Below are 10,897 nucleotides of genomic sequence, written 5' to 3'. Positions count from 1 at the left end.
GGGAGAGAGAGGACAGAGAAAACCATGACTGACAGACCCCTGGGAATGGAGAGTGTCACAATCAACTTAATACACTCTTTTTGTCTTGGCTTCAGAAACTCTTAAACAGAAATTGGCCCCGCTCAAAATATTGTACTCTGGTTGAGTCCAGAAGACACAATTCTGCTGGGAAAATAAAAAACAAAAGTCATGTTCCATTCTTTCAACTCTGGCCCTAGCTTTCTGGTATTTGCACTTGAAAGTTTTCCAATACCTTTGAAGTGGGAGATTTGAGATTTTTCTGGCTGCTTAGAGTACAAGGTTCACTAGACCTCAGTGTTCCTAGGACAGTTGATTGTTTTCCAGTCTCCTTTCACTTACAGGAAAAGCTTCTGTATTACAACTCAGTAGCGTGTCAGCAAGACATTGCTCCACTGACTCCTTTTCTCCTGCTCACTGACTGTTCAGAACCTGGGTAGAATGCGAGGTAGAGTTCTTTCATCTCCTGATTCTCATATGGTACACAGAAGACATGGTGGGAAGGTCTAAGTTAAGAAAAATATTTCTCTCACATTTATTACATTTTTGTCATGGAAAATTATTTTTAATGCCTAAAGTTGTAAATAAATACATACCTACAAATCAGCTAAGCTGATGGGTTTGTTTGCATTAATGCTTTATTTTTTACCAGAAGTTATTAAAACCAAGATACGAACATATAATTTGATCTCTGAATAGGCAAAGACATTTTAGTGACTAGATTATGTTTCTTAATACATCTTGTCCTTTATGGAAGAAACACATTTTTTCTAAGTTGACAGTATACTTATTCATTATAGACAATGTTCTTCCTTTTATAAACAAACTCATCCTGACATCCATGATGGGAAATGTCACCTAGTATATAAAAAGTTATATGAAAGATAGCATAGAATAGTATCCAAAGTGTTCTCTCAAAAATAAGATCTTGGCATAATGTACAATTAAAGTTCAATTAAAGGTCTTTTATAGAACCATCTAATCATAATGTTTAAGTGTAGCCGGGGATTCTGAATTTTGATCATACATGCTTGATAATTCGAATGTGAGTGTTATTCAGTCAGACATTGATCAGCCCCGGATCACAGAGCTGACAACCCCATAAAAAGTTTATGGAAGATATCCACTAACTTAAAGGCATCTTTCCCTTTAGGTTTATCATACTTTACCTAGCAGAAAATGAATTTGTACTGCATTACAATATTGAAAGTTATTTAGGTACTATCTCTTAAACGTGCAGAGAGTTTCTTAAACGGGCAGAGAGTCTCTTGCCCACGCGCCTGGCTGTCTTCCCCGGGGCCCTTGGAGGGGATGGGCTCCAGCTTCCCTCCAACACCCCTTTCCCCCAGCAGAGCTCCTGGTGGCCAAAGACCTCAGGAACCTAGCCACAGCCATGCTCAAGACCCCTCTCCACACGTTCGGACAAGCCTCACATATGAAGGTACCGGCAGAGGAACCCAGGTGTATGTAATCCCATCAACGGCCAACATCCAGAAACTTAAAAGCAAGCTCCCAGAAGCTTATCTTATAACCTACTTCTCCCTCTTGGAGAAACTAGCAAGCTACTGAGAGTTTTCTGCCCAGATGGGAGAGCCTCGCAAGCTTCCCATGGTGTATTCATATGCCAAAGCCAGTAACAAGCTATGTCTCATTCCCCTGACCCTGAAAGAGCCTCAATGTGGCATCATTGGGAAAGACGAGTAGAGAGATGTTTCTAAAATCTCAGGGATAGGACGAATGGAGAGATTGCTGAGACCGCTTGAAAAATTCGACAATCAATGGGATGATGATGATGAACTCTTAAATGATGATAAACTTTAAAAAATAATTTTGGAAACGGAAGTACTGGGTACATATTAGTTCATCAATGAAGAGAACTAGAAGTTTAGATTTGAATAGAGGTAATATATTTGTAATACCTATGCTTTTCCTTCCAGTTGATAAAATATTACCAAGTACACTTTTAATTTTATGCTCATGGGACTGTGAAAACTCAGATGAGCATAGAAGATTTAGTTGTCAGAGTGTCTGACATTTAGCATGAGATCAAATATAAACTTTTCTTACTTAATATTTGAAAAGGAAATTGAGACTCAAAAAATCAAGTACCTGGGTCCTCAAACCTAGTGACTAAGCTCACAGTGATGAAATTTAGTGCTTTTGACTCCTAATCCCACCTCATAACCCTTTCTATCTATCTACCAAAAGACAAGTTGGAAATGAGGAAATTAAGATCTACTTTAAGTCAGAAATACGCTTAAAACTACATTTATAGTTTATCTCATTTTATTGTTGCAAAGCCTTCTCTAAAAGTGAACTGTCAGATTATCTGAAATATGTCTAAAATAAATCAGAATAAGTCTAACTTATTCTGAGTTTCCAAAATCCCTCACATACATTGAGCTGCTCAACTGCTGTTTTACATGGGACATTTTCTACTAATCCTTGAGCATTGCTGAACACAAGGAAGTCCTTGAAAATATAAATTGTAGCACTGTAGCACTGATGTCCTGCTGTTTGTCGATTTGCTCAAGTGGGCACCAGTAAGGTCTCCATTGTGAGACTTGTTGTTTCTGTTTTTGGCATATCGAATATGCTGCGGGTAGCTTTCCAGGCTCTGCCGTGCAGGCGGGATACTCTCGGTAGCTTGCCAGGCTCTCTGAGAGGAATAGAGAAATCAAACCCGGGTTGGCCTCATGCAAGGCAAACTCCTACCTGCTGTGCTATCGCTCCAGTCCATATAAATTGTAAAATTAGAATTTATTCAAAGCATGAGAATGAATACAGCACAAACTTGTAGGGTTTCGGTCTATATTGAAGTGTGCCTACATACATATACTGAGATATGACCTACAGACCTGACTTTTTGCATCCTGGAAGCTGTCCTAGAGATAAAACTGGAATACAAATGAGGACACACTTGATCACAGCAGTACTATACCCATAGCACTGTCACTGTCCCTCTGGAAAGAACGTAAATAAATAAATAGGTAGGCAAAGGTCTTCATTCTGGTCTATAATCAGACGTATTATCCATTACTAACTGGCAAAGTTTTTCAGGTAACAATGTTACCCTAAAGCAGGAAAGGCTTCTCAAGTAAAGAACACTGAACTATACACTTTAATTGAATTCATCCACATACATACTGTGTACCCCTGGGTACAGACTATATTATTGACTGTGTACAAAGGGTATTGACTATATTACACTTACCCAAAATAATTAACTAAATAATATATAAAACTCTTTCTGGTAAACTTACAGAGAATATATGCATGAATATTATTACTAAAAGAAAAAAATGAGAATAATTTCAATATGTTAATTCTGAACTCATAGACCCTATATCCATTAATGTTGATTTTGAATAAACATATCCTCTATTAGACTACAGACATCACTGTTCTATAAGCACCCTGACACTTGTCTCACACTTCCTAATGCATTGACCAGAGACATCTACTTCTTTTTCCATAGGGAATATTCTTAGAAATAAATAACCTCTAGCCACTTCTGCAAAAGTAAAATGCACCAAACGTGTGATCACCGTAAAGCTTTTGATGTAAGTGTTAAACAACAACAGTTATAATGACTAACGTGAGATTTTCCTCCTCTCAGTCTCCTAAGTATTGAACTCCAAATTACTCAGTTAGTACGTGGAGCATGTACTCTGCATTATGTATGGAGGAGAAATATTGACAGTAAGTGCACTTAACTAAGCCTTCCCAGACACAGAGGTTAAAATCAGCGAGTATCTGTGATCAATTCCCTTATGGAGCTGTTAAAAAGGCGACGTGTACAAGACTCTGGTCTCCTGAGGAGCTTCACAACATGCTTATTAAGTGAAAAAAAGTCACTGGACTAATGTTTATCAAGGGTTTATGTGCAAAGAGAGCCTGATCTGTAAAGAATTTTAACCTTTGATCTATGATGACCTTTTTCTTTTCTTGATCTGTGGTATTTTATTTGAAAGCTTGGAAAGATAAGCATTATACTAATTTTTTTCTCTAATAGAGTAGATTTGTTCTTTCTTAGGTTTTGCTTTATATTCACAATTGAGGATTCCATTTATCTTTGCAATTTATGTATGTATAAGTGTTTATCATCAGTAGTACTTATGACTAAATGGGTGAGGGTTGAGAGGTAACAGAATATTAAATCTCAGGACCCCAAGCAAAATTCTGCAAAGAATTCACATCCCTACAATAATTATCTTAGTTATCTAGGATCCAGATACTGATGAGCATCGCTCAGTGGGGCACCCCCAAAAATAACCTTTAAGGGATAATCTAGGAACTGTATTTTCAATTCTTTGTTTTGGATAGTGTTTCAGAATTTCAAATGAGAGAACTCCAGGTCTCAAAACAACCTAAGGAAAAAGTCTTCTAGACTCTGCAATCACCAAATAGAAAACTAAGATCAACATACAGCATACTTCAGCACATCTGACTTCTCCCATTTCCTCTCATTATTCTTATCCCTCTTTTTCCTCTCCCTTTTACCCCTTCTCTCTCCTTTCTTTTCTCCCTTTCTTGATCTCTCAGTTTTGTTTTACTTTTTTTTCATTGGACTTATTCTCAGAAACATATTATTTCCACAAAGAAGGAAAGTTTCCTCCACACGGCTTTAGAAAGCATATAACACCACACTTTCATAAATGGCCTAGATTGATCTCTGAGGTACTTTACTAGATATACATCTATATCTTTCCAGTATCTATCCCAATGTCTTGACCTTGCAAACAGAAACTGTTCTGATGTGTTTCTCTTTTCCATGTTAACACATAACCAACATCTTCTTCAGTTGTACATTGAAGATGTCTGCTTATCTTTTTTTTATCATGGTAGGCACTGCTAGGGAACTTATCTGTGTATAGAATTCTGTTGAAATAGTTCAAGGGTTTATAATGCTCTAATAATTTTGAGTGGGCAGAGTTTCCTGCCCCTGCGCCTGGCTGTCTTCACCGGGGCCCCGTAAGGGGGGCGGGTTGAGTTTCCATTTCCTTCCCAAGAAGAGCCCTGGCAGCCAAAGACCTCCAGAACCCAGCAACAGCCATGCTCAAAGCCACTCTTCACACACTCGAACAAGCCTCATACATGAAGGAACTGGAAGAGGAACCCAGTTGTGCGGGACCCAGGGATGAGATCTCCAAGCCTGCTCGGATCAGGACTGGGCCTCCTTTACCCAAATCCCCCTATTTTCAGTAGCTTGGCAGTCACACCCACAAACTGCCCCTGGCACTGTGTAATCCCATCAATGGCCAAGATCCGGGGACTGTAAAACAAAGCCCCCGGAAGACCTCTTTATCCGTCCAGTTCTCACTCTCAGAGACCCTGACAAGCTACCGAGAGTATCCTGACCACATGGCAGAGCCTGGCAAGCTCCACATGGCATATTCAATATGTCAAAAACAGTAACAATGATGGGTCTCATTTCCCTGACCCTAAAAGAGCCTCCAATGCTGCACCATTGGGAAAGAAAAGTAAAGAAGCTGCTAAAAATCTCAGGGCTAGAATAAATGAAGTCGTTACTGATGCCCGTTCAAGCAAATCGATGAACAACGGGATGACAGTGATACAGTGATACAGTGAATCTTGAGTAAAAATGACTGCCTATGGCATAAAGAATGTGATTTTGTTATTGTCCTCCAAACTTTGTTTTTCACTAAGCATAAGTACTAGTATACTAATGGGTATATTGTGCAATGCTCTATTTTACTAAACATTGGGCCAAGGCAGGATGACATCAAAATTTCTGAATTCCAGTTTATTAAGTAGTCTTGAGTGTCTTGGGGGAGCCACACTGGAGTATAATTTTCCATATTTCCTAACACCCTCTGGATTTTAAAAGTGAATTAGCAGAGATTTATTAATCATTTAAATCTCTGCAATTAGAATTTTATAAATGAGCACATACTTCAGCCCGAATCATTCTTATTCAATATATTTCTGATTAATGAGTTCCTAAGAAGTCTATAAGATGCTTGTCTTGGTTTCCCATGGTATCCAATATAGGAAGTGATTTCCAGCTCATTAGTGCACTACAAGTCAGTCTGAATTTGCTTTGGTTGGTGATCAAAATGAAATAGTTAAGTTGTTCTAACATGAGATGCATTATTTTGAGGACTGGAGCGATAGCACAGCAGGTAGGGCATTTGCCTTGCATGCAGCCGACCCGGGTTTGATTCCTCCATCCCTCTCTAGATCCTGGCAAGCTACCGAGAGTATCCCACCTGCATGGCAGAGTCTGACAAGCTACCCGTGGCGTATTCGATATGCCAAAAACAGTAACAACAAGTCTCACAATGGAGATGTTACTGGTGCCCGCTCAAGCAAATCGATAAACAAGGGGACGACAATGCTACAGTGCTACAGTGCTTTAATATTTTTACTATTTATCAATTAAACTCTTACAAAGAGTGTGTTTTTATAGAGATGAATATCAATGTTTTTATTTTATTTTTTTAATTTATTTTATTGAATCACCAAGTGGAAAGTTACAAAGTTCTCAGGATTATATCTCAGTTATACAATGCTCAAACACCCATCCCTTCACCAGTGCCCATATTCCACCACCAATAAAAACAAAAACAAAACGAAAACAAAAACAAAGCAGTATACATCCCACCACTCACCCCCCAGCTCCCCCTCCCGTGCATGAGTGATAATTTCACTTCCTTTTCTCTTTACCTTGATTACATTCCAGATTTCAACACACAACTCACTATTGTTGTTAGAGTTTCAAAACAGACTCACTATTTTTGTTGGAATTTATCCCCCAAGAATACAGCTCTATTGACAAGGAAATATTTGATAATAAGTTTTCCACTGATGAGAATGAAGAGATAAAATGTCACGCGGCCGTTTACAATTTCTGTATTATAGTAATTAAGTCCGAGGAGATTTAAGTTGGAAAATGAATCATTTCCCTTCCTGGAACAATATTTAGCAAAAGCTTAGTTCACAGTCTCCATACATGGGTGCAAGCACTTGCTGGAACCCCAAATCCTAAAGCTGTCTCTGGTTCCCGCTCGTTCCACATCCACCGGCTGTGCAGAGGCATGGGCACCTGGGCCGAAACTCGGCCGGAGCCCAGCACCGGCCCCGGCTGGGACTGAATATCAATGTTTTTAAAACAAATAGACCCGTGCATGTTTATGAACTTAATCAAGAACTCTAAAAGTATGCATATCATAGTCTAATCTCTTTAAAATTCCAAATTTCTAGCTGCTTTCTATAATCTTATTTCTTTTTGCCCTAAATCTCAAGACATCACCTAAAAGTTTTAAAAAATATGTAAACAGACTAATGGAGAAAGAAACTAATGAAATACATTCTAAACTTTTGAATAACATAAATAGATGTTTTCCTATTCTAAACATTTCTCTAACATCCCCCAAATTTTCATTTTCTTTGAATAATGCTAGCTCTTCCTCAAAAGTTATGTTTTAGAGCATATCACTAAAGCAGAATCCTTAGTGAATAAGCACTGTATGCTGACCACATATTGCATTTACCTCTATCAAAACCGATATAAATGGTGAAATTCATGGGTCAATGCAAGGAGACTAAAAAGATATCACTTCATTATTAATGTGTAAGGCACACGAGTTAATATGTCTCTCTAAGTATGTATAAAAATCTGAAAGAATTCAAAGCAGTTTCTTTTGTTTAGATTTAACTAAAATCAGCTTCATGGATGGAAGTCACAGTTACTAATTTGACAAGTTTTACCCATTTATAATTCATCAGTATACGTAACTACTAATTAGTTAGTAAACTTAGACATGTGCACAAATCAATGTCTGAGAAACCTGTCTCCCCCACTAGCTTATTTCTGTAATTATAGACATAATATGAAATAAATAATTTGGATGGCTTCTGTTCTAAGAAACTAAATGTTCCTCAATTAGAGTCACTAATTGGAAATATCAGCTTTACACTGAATGCAGTCATCCTGTTGGAAAATTGATATATTTGAATACTATAAATGCTTACCAGAACACTAAAAGTTTGGGGGCACTATCATACTCAGGCTGAAGTCCATAACTGAATTTTCAATGCTAAAGTGTACTGATGCCTTACAGAAGAAAATAACTCAATTTTATTTATTTTGTAGAAGTATTGGTGTATGGCAGCTACTCCAAGTCAATCCTCCAACTTCCCTCTTTCCTTTTACTAAAAAAAAATTGATTAAGACAGGCATTGTGTGTAGGTTAAATCTTGCTATGATAATTCATCTGGTCAATAAATTGGAGGTACATATCTGCTGGAGTTTCTTGAAAAAGTGTTTGTTCCACTGATGCAAAGATTATATGTTATGATCAATATCTGGAGATTAGTCCATTGTATTAGTAGAATGAGAAATTCCAGAAAAATTACAGATAATTTCTCCTTTGCAACAAATGGGATGTTAAACTAAGGGCTGAAGTCTACAGCTAGGCTTCTTCATTCAGAGAGGAAAATATATTTATTTTATAAGTTACTACAATTTTTAAAATTTATAACTAAATCCAATGAACTGACATATACTGACTTTCTACAATCACATTCTATAGTACCACTTAGTCTCTAATCACCTGCTGATAAGATTTAATATCGTTCAGGTTAGTCACAATGCAGTCTCTGAATTACAGTCCACTCAAATCTATTAGAATTAAATAAGCATTTGAGTTGTCATTTTCATGAAATTTCCTGGCATGGATTGTACTCTTGCATATTGTTTAATATTTGCATATATAATCAGTGTCTAAATAGAAGAAACTGAGGGTCAGATAAGGCACATAACATTTTAATGTTATGATACTGATGCACACAATTGAGTTGGGGGAATTGAGAGGAAGAGGTCTTGGGGCTTGTATGAAAGCATGGGTACATGAGTACTGAATATGGTATGCAATTACATGCCTGAGAAACAATTACTAACAGCCATGTAAAACATTAAATATCAATACAAAATTAAAATCATAGCAAATTTTTTGCCACACCTGGGAATGGTCATGGACTACTCTTGGTTTTGCATTCAGGAATCACTCTGACAGTTCTAATGCTGGCACAGAGATACTAAAAGACTAACTCTAAAGCTCAAATTTTCTAATTCTACTTACATGTTCTCTTTATAATATACCTCACCTTGTTATAAAAGGAATAACAAAACGAACATAGTCCAGACATCAGTATATGCAGTGGACATGTTCCCTACTCAAAACAGGTGAATAATGTCAGGTGCATGTAAGTAAAATGGGAATGTAAGGTGAATGTGAAAGAGAAGAAAAGAGCATTGGAATTTAGTAGTAATGTAAATGACAGTCGACGAGAAGTTACAATTAGAGTTCTGGGGTATCCCGTACAATCCTGTTTGTACTCTTACTGTATATCAGTGTGGACTTTTCCATGTGTGAAATCCTGGTCTTTGGAGCACTACAGAAAACAGTCATGCCTCTGCATCTCATTTATAATGAGTTGAAGAACAATTAACAATTGCTCCATCTGTCTTTTCCTTCCAATCTTCTCTTCTTCATTCTAGTATGCTTATTTCACTTACAGGCAGGCATGGAGGCCCTCAGCTGCCAAAATGGGTATGTCATGTCTTAACCCTTCCCATATTATATTCTACGTTTTAGGTCCTCATAGGTAAAGCCTAAACAAAAGGGTTGGTATTATGTATATGTAGAAACCAAAATCATTTTCAGGCATTGACTAATTGACTATTTTAAGATTTGCCTATGGTTAGAAAAAAGAAGCTCACTAAGGCACCTCATTTTTGACCTTCCCTAAGGCAGAACAAGATATGTTTCTTCTCTTTATAAGATACTGACCTTGTACCTAGCCTTGTATGACCAAATGTACAAAGTCATTTTTCTTGAATTAAAGAGAAAATGCAGGAAGGCCCAGTGATGAGAATAAAGACAATATAGTACCACACATAGGAAAATATTACTGCTTGCAGACATTTACCTATTTATGTTTAGTGCCACTTCTGGTCTACCTGGCCCTTTTCCAGTACTAAGAGATAAGCAGTTATGCTGGCAGATGAGTGTTTCAAAGCATTGGCCAAATCCCAGTTTGAATGTTAACATATTACAGGGTGTATTAAGGATACTCCCATCACTCCACAAAAGCATACTAATTGCTGCTGATGTCACCCCAAAGTTTCATGCCATTTAAAGTGGGCATTTAATCATGTTTCCATTGCTATGCGAATCATTTGTGTAGGTGTGTAGCTATAATATATGGGGCACGCTATTTCCTAGAACAGGCAGAAAAATAACTCAAAATTACAATACACGCAATCATTTGCATCATTAATGAGTACTGTGTAAATTTAATTGGGAACACAATTTGGCTATGAATATTTAACATGATTTTTCCAAGAAAATAAAAAGCATTACATTAGTGATGATTTAATTAATACACAAAATGGATTCATCAGTTTATTACTCATACATGAAACATCTTACAGATGATCTATAAAAGGTGTTAATCCTACACTGAATCTTCCAACTTTTAGTTGACCTTTAAATCATTGTTCCTGTCTTCCTTTGTTTCCTTACTCCAGATGAATGCATACTGTCTAGGTAAAGAGATTTGTTTGTAAATCAATTCAATCATTTGATGCAGCAGAATTTTGTTTTATTATTAGTATCCAAAGGTACCACGCATGTGAATGAATCTTGTGAAGCATAACTTTGATGCATATTATTATTATTATTATTATTATTATTAGCATTAACTTTTGCAATTATGTGAAGCTGTCATTGGGTAAGAGGTTTTGTCTGTTGTTTTCAAATACATTATTTTATGAAGTACAACTCTCACCACTCCACTACCATCTAAACATTTGAGAACATTATTATTCTATATAATAGTGGTAAATAAG

This window comes from Sorex araneus, chromosome 2 (assembly GCF_027595985.1).
Source record: "Sorex araneus isolate mSorAra2 chromosome 2, mSorAra2.pri, whole genome shotgun sequence".
Lineage (NCBI taxonomy): Eukaryota > Metazoa > Chordata > Mammalia > Eulipotyphla > Soricidae > Sorex > Sorex araneus.
The sequence above is the reverse complement of the archived record's forward strand: the minus strand, read 5'-3'. Positions refer to the sequence as shown.